This window comes from Anser anser, assembly GCF_964211835.1.
Source record: "Anser anser genome assembly, chromosome: 10".
NCBI lineage: Eukaryota > Metazoa > Chordata > Aves > Anseriformes > Anatidae > Anser > Anser anser.
In genome coordinates, this window is record NC_139730.1 from 14,975,552 (window position 1) to 14,988,139 (window position 12,588).

Here is a 12,588-nt window from a genome sequence, read left to right on the forward strand (position 1 = left end):
ATAGAATGGCTCGGGTTGGAAGGGACCTTAAAGATCATCTAGTTCTAACCCCCTTGCCATGGGCAGGGATGCCAGCCACTAGAGATCAGGTTGCCCAGGGCCTCGCCCATCCTAGTCTTGAACACCTCCAGAGATGGGGCATCCACAGCTTCTCTGGGCAACCTGTTTCAGTGCCTCACCACCCTCTGAAGAATTTCCCTGTATTCACCTAGAAAACAAAACAATAGGTACTGATTATATTAGGGAGGTTTTACTACCCCCAGTAGTGTATTTCATACTGTAAGGATCTCAGAGAGCTTTGCTAAAGGCAGCCGAGGGACAGTATTTCTAAGAGAAGCGTAGAAATGGCAAAATTTCCCCTAAGGGAAGCAGTCGTATATGCTCCAGCCATAAGGCAACAGGACTTAAAATAGAGGTAGGAATCCTGACAATCAGTTCTCTGCACAGCCCAGTGGGCAGCAAATGAGTACACAAATACCCCCAGAACATGCCATTCATGCTTGACAAATGCATGCTATAACCTTAAAAAGGTTTTCCATAATACTTCTAATGTAACTGCAAAGAACACTTTAGCTTTTGAAATTGTAGAACTGGAAGACTGTTGGAAAATGAACCTCTTCTAAAATTATTTTGATAATTTTCCCCTTCAGAACTAACTTGTTTCTGCCTGGTTTGTCATTCAAGAGGGCAACTCTATGAAATCTGTGAACTCCTTAAGGGTGAAAGTATTTATAGTACAGTCTTCTGCACCTGCCCTGATCTATAATCTGAGGGTCTACTCAGATGCCACACCAAATGCTAAGGAACTCATGATCTAACTCATGACCTAAGGTCTTAAAATATCTCTGAGGTCTTTTTTTGCACTACCCTCTTTACCCTAATTTCACTATTTTTCAGCTGAGCAAAGTTATGTCTCCCAAGGTTCTGTACTGCATTTCATTTTTAAAGATCAAGAGATGTGCTTTCATTGGTAGTTTTCAAAACCTACTTTAAGTATCTGAAAATAAACAAGAGCCAAGTAATAGACCAAAAAAGACCACTTTTGGTAAGATGTCTTCCCACATCCTTCTTTTTATAGTGACAGAGCTTTAGACAAAAAAAAAAAAGATAAGCAGTTAATCTTCTAAAACTGATTGTTTGTACTCATACATTGTTGTATTTATGCTCTACCCTGCAAAGTCTCTGTTGAAGTCACTTAATTGAAAGTGGCTACAGCCATCCAGTACTTAAAAAACAGTCTTGCAAAAAGGAAGAAAATTCAGTCCACTTCAATTTAAAGCGTGAGAGTGTGAAAGAGAAAAGAAGAATCTAAAAAGGTTAAGTAAAAACAGAGGGCAAATAATATATTATGGGGACAGGGGGACAAAGACTAAAATCAGGTGTACCCAGGCACCCAACTGAAAAGCACTGTGGATCATCAAACCCAAAAGGAAGCAACTCACCCCTGGTGAAAGGGCCTAGTCAAAACTTTACATTGGCAGAGAAATGGCATGAAATTCAGTGGATTTATTCCTGACTTACACTGTACTAAGTGATACCAGACTCGGTTCTGCTGAGTGTAAGGTAAGAAAAAAGTTGTTGAAGTATCTACTGACCTGGACAATAAGAAAGGCTAGCTATGCCTTCAGAAGGCATAACTCTATCCTTATTAAGCAGTCCCTTTGCCAGTGCTCTGAGCTATATATAGATAAATACACTATCGTTGTAGCATCTACTGCCACAACTACATGATTATAAGCTGTATCAAACTATAGCTTTGCAGTTGTGCTAGTGATTCTTTCTTTTCTGGCAGAACAAACAACAGTTACCACTATTTACGTGTTACTGATCTGTACAGCAACATATGATGACAGTAAGTAGTGAAGCAGAGTAGGAACGGTAAAAGCAGCCAAGAAACCATATAATTTTTCTGATGTCCACCCCTTGATACAGAGGGATACAAAAGGAGATGCTGTAGAGACATACCAGGGCAAACAGCTACCTCCCTTCTTTCAGCTGCGAGAACACAAAGTGTTTCAGAAATGTCCTCTAACAACCTGAGTTCACAGCAGAGAATATACAGCAGTAGAAACTCCTGCAGCACAGAAAGCCAGAAAAGAAAAAGCAGCTCCCATAAGTGAATCAGCAGAAGCCTCTAGGCTGTACGTGTGAACGCTCCTTTCCAGACACGAACTAGTTTTGTTTTGTGGAGGTTCATGCAATCATCAGTCTGAATGTCTGAGTGTGGACAGCACGAAGGCAAATACATCCATGTTCATGCAGCCTAAATTCAAGTTACCTGCTCATGACCACTGACCTAGGAATTTAAACAGAAGGCTTCAGAGATTCCTAGCCAAGAAGAAACACCAGCACAGAGAATTTAGGCTGTGTGAATCTGGCTCTGGGAAAACCAAATTTGCTGAGGCAACTAGAGATATCACAACACTTAATCTTCACCACTTACTCCATTTCAATCACAGCATAGATATAACTCAAGAAAATAAGCGAGTAATTAAATTGTCAAAATGTATTAGATGAGCCTAAAAGGTAAAGAGATTACTTCTGAAAGACAGTAAACTTCCTTATCTGATCTCAATATTCACCTTTCTAGCGGGAAGATCCTGAAAACCTGGCTGTACCTTGAATTTATTCATTTTTGTTTTCCCTGACAGCTAACCTACCAGATCTGGTCAAAATTTTCTTAATACCAGAGACTACAAGACTACACCCCCAGAGAAGGGAGAAAAAAAGCAGGGGGGTAGGGGGTGTTGGGCTTGAGGAGGATCAAACTCATTCCCAGTCACTAACAGTTCCAGGATGTTTTTGGAGCAAATATATGAAAAACGCTTAGTTGAGTTTTATGCTTAGTGAGCTTTAGCCTCCCTGTTGACACTTGGCCGTGCTAGTGAATGTGAAAGGTAGTGATTTCTGTGAAGAGGTCTCCTGCCCGCTTACCAGACAGAAATCAGCTAATTTTAACAGTGTTCAGCCAATACTAGCAGGGGCCAACTGGCATTGAGGCCTTAGATATAGTTGCTCATCCTTACTGTCATTCATTCTGTTCTTTCATGCATTTAAATACTTAATCTAGGCAAAGAAAAAATCTCAACTGAAACTTAGAGGGTTTTTTCTTCTGATCCAAGTTTTTTTTTTTTTTTTAAGGGAAAAAAGTCAGTGAAGAAAGATGCATTCAGCCTTATTTTATAAACAATCATTCACCATGTTGCAGAACAAATAGTATTTTATCCCCTTCACATCAGGCCTTTTATTTGTACAGCCTGAAACTTGCTGCCACAGCAAAATAACTGTGAAAGTGCTTAGTCTCAGTTCAGATGATAGTCTGTAGGCCAGGTACTACCTCTACCCTTTCAACATCTGTCTTCACGTATCCCACAATCTCTGCTTGTTCTTTCCTACCCTCGCCAATAGCAAACATGCATTTTATATCACTGAGATCTTTGAGCTGGCAACTTGACACGTTGTTATTTAAACGTGACAGATGAGATTCAGCACTAATAAACACAGTAAAACCAGTCCACTGCAATAACAAATATACATAAATCTGTCCTCTCCTTAGTTCCTTATCCTTTCTCTTTGTATCTCTGAAACTCTTCAATAATTTCTTGGCAGTTAATGTCCTTCCAGTTAAAGAACTTACTTATGTTCCCATTAGTCTTCAAGATATTTTTGCTATGGAAAGCTGTTTGGGCAGAAGTCACGGGTCTGCATTATTTATATTTACACACTTGCTCCCCAACATGAAATAGAAAAAAATAAATTGCCTTATCACTTTCCTGGAATAAATTCTGATTTTATATTGAATGTGCTTCCCCAAACCTCAGAGGACAAATTTGCTATCACAATGTAAGACTCAAATTAGCAGATCCAAAGGGAAGGTGTGAAAGGAGTTGTCAAAGTTCACCAAGAATTGCATCTTTCTCCAGAAAAATGATCTTTCTGTGAGCCAGTTAAAATCCTCTTACATGCCATGATGCCAAAGTGAATGACTTGGGAAAGCTGCACAAGAATACTGGATACAAGACTGCCCTGGGAATGCTGTACAAGAGCAGAGAGAAGAACCTCTGTAGGCCCTTTGTAAAGGTACTGTAATAGTTGATTCAGTATAACACAACATTTATATTTCAACATTCAGATGGCAGTTTCAAGCATTAACATCACTGTATGGTGTTTGGAGCTTACAGCTTCTTCTATTCTGACAGTAAAATGGCCTCTTCATTTCAAATTTCCAGATCAATTTTACTGAGCACTGTTTTGAACTGTGTCTGGGGCCTCATGGTATTCTGTGATTGTCATACTTCTCAGCTAATCGCTGGTGTTGTAACAACACTTATCAAAACAGCAGCTTGCAGGTGCCAACAATAAAAACGTCTGAAGAGGTAATCCTCTGCATGTCAATGTGTTTAACATCCATTTCAACCATCCCATGGTCTGAATGAATTGTTAATCAAGTAGAATTGAAAACTGGCACGCAAATGGCATAACTGTTACAGCTGGATTTCAGGCTAGGAGCCAGCCAGAAGCTAAAGTTTCATTAGAAGCTATTTTAACATTCATTGGTCTGTGGGGACAACAAGCTTAGCACACAATTGGACTTTTGCTATAGCCCTCTGCCAGAGTGATTCTTCAAAGTTCATGGCTGAAGTTAACATTTTACCAAGAATCAACTGCACACTCTTTCTGTGCAGCCAACAGCAGGTTTAACCAGAGACAGAATTCTCCAGTGGCATTTTTGCAACAGTTTAACATGGTTGATTACAATTTCACTTCAGCTGTTTATGAGAAAGAATGACAATTTCTAACACAGGCTGCACAACTTTATATTTTACTTCTGACACCAGCATATCAGACACAAATCCTTATGAAGCTGAAGCCTGCTCACAGCTTTTCTTCTTTAGCATTGCAGCTCTACAGCAATGGGCTTCAAAAACACACAACTGCCAAGAGTTAGGGAGATTTAGATGTTCTGGACTCATTCATCTGGGCTATGGAGATGAGTAGGATTGCACATTCTGCCTTATTTCATCACTGACCGAATAAGGTTCTGCATGCCAACAGCGATTCATTCTAGGGACCTTGTTGAAAACTGACAACTGCTACAAGCCCAGGGTGTATAAAATAGGCTGTTTGGGGATTTCTGGCAAGTTGCCAATTCAGCTTTTAGATTTTGTTACTGCCCCTGATAGTCTGAATGGTTTTCAAGACAAGATTTGGCCAGTGTTTGCTGTCTGCTTCATCAATAAAACATCTGGTAACATACAGCAGATCTGTAACAAGTACATGCTGACACTAAATAAACGCTAGGAAAAAAAAGGATATATTTTTCACATTCTACTAATATATTTGACTTTGAGTGTATAACATGTAAGTTGTATTTAAACATATATTGGTTTGCTGAAATAAATCCTGTGTCAAAAGTTGGGATTTATGCTAAGCAGCTAAACTTTATTTGCATTAGACAAGCAATCTGCCATGCTTTTGTCAAGTCTGTTGCACAAAACATAGTTGTTTTGCATGTTATTTTCCCTGTGAAAGCAAGTCATGAATTTCATTGTGTTGTTCTCCACAAGCCCGCAAATCAGAACAGTAGATCATATACATCACACACGAGACCTTCGCTTTCACACTAAGTACTTTCCATAGTACTTAGCTGTGAAGAAAGATACAGGTGTCTGTATACTCCAGGGTATAAATGTAATTCCTGTACTTAAGGCAATGGTATCTTTTAAATTTACTGTTATTATCATTATTATTATATTTCCCTTCCCACAGCATCACTTATTACCAGGTTCATTTTACAAATCCTTTGGGCATGTACATATCACGTAATGAACACCCTGTAAAAATCCCCAAGCAAATGTTAAACAAGTTAGTATCAGAACTGAAAGAAGTTTAGCTGCTTGAACACAGAAAGGTAGAGAGCTAATTAGCACTCACAGCACTGCAGCACCCAAACTCTGCTTAGTATCTCTGCATGATACTATGCTGCCCAATGTAAAATCACCAGCTAGCTTGGAGCCAAACTTGGAATCTCTAATATGGATCTCTTTTCTGCAGAGTAGACCTGGCCTTTGTTTGCTCCAGTTAAGCAAGCTATCTGCAAGACCTCCTATTCTGCAAAATACAACCTCAGCATATATAGGAAAAACAGCTAGTGCTGGCTGCTGAGTGCTCTAAAGACAAGAAAGATAATGCACTCCTGTACCATATGTTAAAAATAGAAATAATAAAATATATTTTGGTCCAAAATGTTATGCATGGCATATTTCATTGTAATGAAAACTATATTTTAAATCAAAAACAATGGGATCCTTCTGCCACCAATCTGAGGGGAATTAATTCTCAATATTGGTGTAGGAGCTTGGTGTTGAGAATAAGCTCTTTGTGTTTCTTTTAATCCTTTTTGAACTTTGGAAAACCTTACATTTCTCTCCTCTCTATGCAGTTTATTTTGTTTAACAACTGGTTTTCAAAGCGTGAAGACCTTAAGCTCTTGAGGATTCTAACAAAATGGTTGGGTGGGGGAATGCATTTTTTTCCTAAATAAGTAGTTTATTCATAAATGAAAACACCGACTTCCACCAGAGCTTTGAATCTCATGTTTAAATTTAAACAAATACTGTAAACTAAAGAGAAATTTAACTGTCTTCACACACTGGATTCCAGAAATAATTATTCATGTCATAATTATTTCTAGCAGTCTATGCAGCACATCTTAGCATCAGTATGAAGGGAAGAGGGGCTTATTGGAGAAAATTTTTCTAACAAATTAAAAACATCAACATGAAGCATTATTAAAATGCTAAATTAAGTGCTGGAACTAAAAGACATAGGGAATCACACCAATTCCTTTAACAGTATTGTCTTCAAGATATTACAGCTGGCGACGATGAAAGTTCTAAGGATTCAATTCAGCAAAGTATTTCAGAGCTAGCTTAACTTACGCACATGCTTTAATGCAAACTCACTAGCTAGAATTAGCACCCAACTGGAATTATCAGCCTTAAAACAAAAGGAAATGCTTTTTCATACAAAACATAATTAAACCATGGAACTCATCACCACAGGATGCTTTGGAGGCCAGCAGTATAAATAGGTTCAAAAAACCATTAAAAAATTACATGAATACATAGACTATTAACCTACTGAAGACTGTTAAATTTGATTGGTTAGATGCAAACATGGTTCATGAAGTCCCTAACCTGTTGCTGGAAGGAGGCAGAGACCAGACAGTGCACTTGGGAAAGGAACATCTCAGAGTGCTGCTTTTTTTTCAATTATTTTTATTATTATTATTTTTATTCGCCCTTAAGAATTTGCTAGTAAATATCCTTGGATTCTCATGTTTCTTTTACCCAGTACCCATATTGATTTCTTGTTCTGCCAAAACACCTCTCTATCTGAGAAGCTACAGAAGACGACAAACCTGGAATGCATGACTTTCCTGCAAAAGAATATATTCAGCAGATAAATGGGCAAGAACCTACAAAACCTACAAAATCAGTCCAACTGCTTTAAAAATACAAAACAAGATGAGAAAAGTGCTAGAAATATGATTTTCACAAGCATGCATACAAGTGAAAAAAAGAATTTAGAAACGTCTTTAGAATCTGATGTGTTGTTGAGGGTGAGGTTGTATGGTATTTCTGAGCACATCTTGTAGCTCCCTGTCACTGAAAGAGGCAGGTCTGATCCAGGCAGTAGGATCTTTTCGTTCCTTGGAATCAGATTTAATGCTTGTCTAACCTTTGGTGAGCTGAACCTGGCTCACTAAATCTGCACAAAATAACCCAATAACTTACAACAAATCAGTAGTTTTTTGGTGTTGTTTTTTGCTATTTTCCAGTTCAGTGATCTGAATCAGCTCACTAAGTGGTCAGATAAGGCCCTGATCTGGCACAAGGGAACAAATGGCCAACAGTGGAGCCAACCCTTTTGGCTGCACTGAGTTGTATCAGTCAAGGTATCTCATGGAGCTTTGCTCTAAGTAGTCTGGATAACTGTTTCTGCAATCTGATGGGTCAATGATTTTCGATTAGAATACATGCAGAATTATTTCAACTAAGAAGTCATGCCTGTAAAGTTCATTTTAGTCTATGGTACTTGATTTTCTTCATTACCTTTCAACAGATGTTTACCTTCAACTCCTGGAGAACCACATACTACAGAATGGGATCTTCTACAGAAGAGACTGGCACAAACAGCATGTCCAAACATATGGTGAGAATCTGACTGACGTATAGTGTTATAGATCTGCAGACATGGGAAGTGACAGATATTAGGAGCACCAAAGATTAATGTACATCCTTGCGTTCCCCCCGGGTTGCTTATAAACAAGAACAAATTTGCTGCCGTTTTACTGATGAAACCCTTATCCCTTCTCATGCATTTATATAAAGTAAACTATTTTGTCAGTGAAAAACTACCTTGTCATTCTCATAACTCCAACCTTGTGTTTCTAAGATTCTAAGATAACCCCAACCTGAAGCTCATGTTCTGGACAGGAAGTCTTAACAACAGCTGAATTCTCGTGGCACCACATAGGCACTCCTTTGCACAGATCTGCCCAGAGGAAAAAATTTAAGAGCTTGACATTTGTCCCTCACCTTTCACCTCTGCTCCCCAGTTTGTCTACTCCCTCCTCCCCCCTCCCTTGGGCGGGGGATGGGGGGGGGGGGAACAGATGGAGCAGCAGGGGGCAACTACCAACATGTATATTACGTTAAATATCAAGGATTCCTCACTAACTGCTGTTTAACTCAAAAGATGCTGCCTTTGAAGCTTTACATCTTGTTTCAGAGTGTCAGACCTTGCCTGTGGCACCTGTAGCTGAAGCCAGTGTGGGGCTTGTAGTATATCACAGACCTGAGAAATGCAGCATTGCTGCCTGGAGGTTCTATATGTTAGTATAGCATTTACAGGTTTTAATAAAACATCTCAATTTGTCTAAATCTTTGCAAGGCTAAACAAATACTATATGTAACTTGACATTTCCTCTATCTTCCCTGCTGTAGAACACATAACACATGGGTTTTCTAACACGTGCAAATTATATCTGCTAACAGAGCATGTGTGCTGAGGCAGAAGGGCAGCTCAACATCATTCAGCCAACAAGGCAGTTATCTTTCCTGAGCAAACTCATGAGGACTCTAAAATGGCCTTCTAAAGCACAATTCAAACATGACTTTAACTGGTTGTTAAATATTTGCATAAAAAAATAATTCTATTGCTCTCATCAGCAAGACAGACTTAGACTACCAAGGCATTAGACTACCAGGCCAGACTCTGGCCAGCTTTGCCAAAGGCTGACCCACGCAGTCTCAGGCAAAGCAATCCTATTCACGTTTGGTCTCAGTAAAACATGTACTACAGTACTGCTCTTTCTCATGATTCAAATATGAGCACCCACCTCTCAGTGCATTCGTTTTCTCAAATCTTAGGGCAACAGGACGTCATCTTGCATCACAGATACCAGAGTAGCAGAACTAATACTGGTTCACAGGTAATGTACAAAACAAAACTCAGATTGAGAACAGTGGATTCTTTGTTAACCTCACAGCACATTTGTTTGAACTTAGAAAAATCTCGGGGTTTATGTTATTTGGTACTGGAATTCCGCATCACACCTACACGGCTTATTTTAAAAGCAAAACTAGACATCTTAGATAAAAAGAAAAATGAACAAGTCACTCACTGAGTGATTTTCTCTGCCAGCACATCTTGCAGCTCACAAAATTCAGGGAATACTCCATTGGGGCCACAGCTGCTGCATTTTCTACAGATCCTTTTCTTAAGCCTCAATGTTTTCCTTAATTTAGAACTAAGAAAATTTCCTAATTTTTTCTTAATCTCTCACTAAATTAAAAACATATTTTCTTAATGTTCTAATTCTTAATCTAAACATTCTCTCTCTCTCTCTCTCCCCCTGAGTTCCCTGATCACGGTTTAATTGCTGAAGTCATGAGGTAATAGCCATGTAGAAGCTAAATTTTTCTTTCCCAGACCAGCAGAAATTTGGCAGTAGAAACGTGACTGCAAGCACCGGGCCTAGAGCACCGGGACTAGAGAAACTTCTGCTACTACTGTCTTCACAACAGGCCATTTATTCCAGAAATAGCTGAAAATCTATCTGTTGGAAGAGAGTTACAATGACTGCGGGGAAAAAATGGCTTTCAGTATGTCTTGGGGCGCTTAATTTATATTACATGTGGGTATAGAAAGCACTCACTGTGGACAGAATACATAACTAAAATGAAATTTTCCAGAAGTTCTCAGAGAAAACCTTAACTGCCATCAAAAGGCAACAGGCATCATTAGTTACAGGCTTTTGTGAATGCCTTAATTGAGTGAAAGAGAAAAATGAGGCAGAATAAGCATATAGCTATGCTTTTATCTGTCCCTGTCATAGGCTCTGATAAAGTGGAAAAACATAACTTATAATAGGCTTGCCGAAGAGAGGCCCTATGGGGGCAACGTAGGAGGAAGAGTCCTGTGGCCCCTGTCAGTTCCCTAAATATTCACTCTGAAACCAGAACTATGTCAGGAATCCCTATCTTTCCAAAAAAATAAAAAATAGAAAACCACAACCGCAAGTTTTTTCCTACTTAAAAATGGCCAACAAGATTAAATTCAAATTCAAGGAAAAAAATTCCTGGACTGCATCTTTTAATGCCAAGTTTCTGCCTGGAACAAATTTTTGTGGTTGCATATTAATCCCCTAAAAACAGCATAGAAATGTTGACAGCTGTTGTAGAAGTTATTCACGTTGGTCCTTTACTTCCACAAAGTTGCTAAGATCTTGTATTTAATTATCTATGCCTAATTATCATGCCAATGTTTAAAAAGAAATCTATCCCCACTACATTGATTTTCAAGAATAGGAGCCGGTATCTGTTTGTAACATCAACATGGGTTACCATTGGCCAGGGAACTCCCAAGCTCTTCATCAGTACCATGCAAAAGCCAACCAACCAAAACAACAAAACAGGACTTGCTGAAGCCCTTGTGGTTCGGGAACACTGGTGACACAGAGACATCTTATTCCACTGGGAGCCAGCTGCTGGGAAAAGGGGCTTCACTGCTCTATTACTGCCTTTGAAAATTTGCTTGAGAGCTAATTCAGCATCCTGCATTTACAGATAGTGACTACATCTCCTATAGAAGCTTGCTGTGTAAGAATTAGCCAAGAATACTGCTGAAAACATTTCAGCAGAATAAAGGACCCAAAGGCACTACGAACTTTTAATTAAAAACAGAAACAAAACAAAAAGGAAAACAACAGAAGTTAATTTTAGCCTATAGCTGGTAGGAAAACATGACATTTGATTATTATCATGGAATTTTCCAAGCTTGCTGATAATTCCCTTGGAAACAGCTGTATCAGAGTTCTTTTTAGATGAGATTTTGTTGTACATCACTAGAACTGCTTTAACATACAGCAAGTTACCTACTATTTGGTTTTGTTGTTGTTGTTTGTTTTTGTTTTTTTTTCAACACCATCACCAGTTGGTAAAACAAGGTATTTCTTCACTTACATATTGTATGTGCCATAAGATTGGAAACAGAATAATGAAACACAGCATTAAAGCCATCATGTAAGCAAGTTTAATAAAACAATGACAAGAGCCAAGAGTCTTTTCCTTTTCATTATTAGCTCGTTTCAAAGCAGACCCATAGGAGGAGGAGATGCAGAGCTTGCAGAGAGAAATTACAGCCTTGTCCATTACTCACGGGGGTAGGAATTTCCAGATTTCTAGCTAAACTGATAAGAGGAAGCAGGACCAGGACCAGGCAAGGATACACTGAAGGCAGATTTTGAGTGGAAACTGGCTGCAATTTCAATGGACAGTTTGACCAAATTGTGTTAAATTATTTCCAGCAGGACCCCAAAAACTATACCCTGATTTTTATGAACATAAGCTATAGATGACGCAATGAGGGTTAGAGATGCAATTGCTTAGATGTTATAATTCCTAACTGTAGAGTGCCATAGAATGTACACTATTTGAATTTTTGTTAGCAGACAGCAGTCAGGATGTAAAAAAAAAAAAGAAAGAAAGAAAGAAAATTAAGCACCCCTCTCTTGGTGGAGTTGAAACTGAAACTTTTGGCAGGAGTTTACCACAAGATAGTACAATTAACACCCGAAAGTTTTGCAGGGATATATTTATTTCTACCAAAATACTTGTTTCTACAAAAATATAAATGTTTGAGTTAAACTGTTGTCTTCTTGTTTTGGATTGCTATTTTAAGACTATCAATATTTTACAATATCATGTAAAAACCTCACTGTTATTGTTTTCAATTTGCAGAAACTTTCAGAATCTGTATTCTTGGGTCCAATTTGTGTTTCTGTTTGTTTTTTCCTCCTTCCGAACAAGAAATTCTGGAATGGAGTTCCCGTTGACAAACAAACGGATGATGATGACATTGTATTTCAGTTTGATTGTGAAGGAAGAAATCATATTAAACCACAGATTTTAAAAAATTGTATTCAAAAATGAGGAAGCATGTCAAAAGAATATTGGTTCTAATTAATTTATTGTAAAATTATTGTGATTCATAATCCTAAGTTTGAAATGTATGATTAAA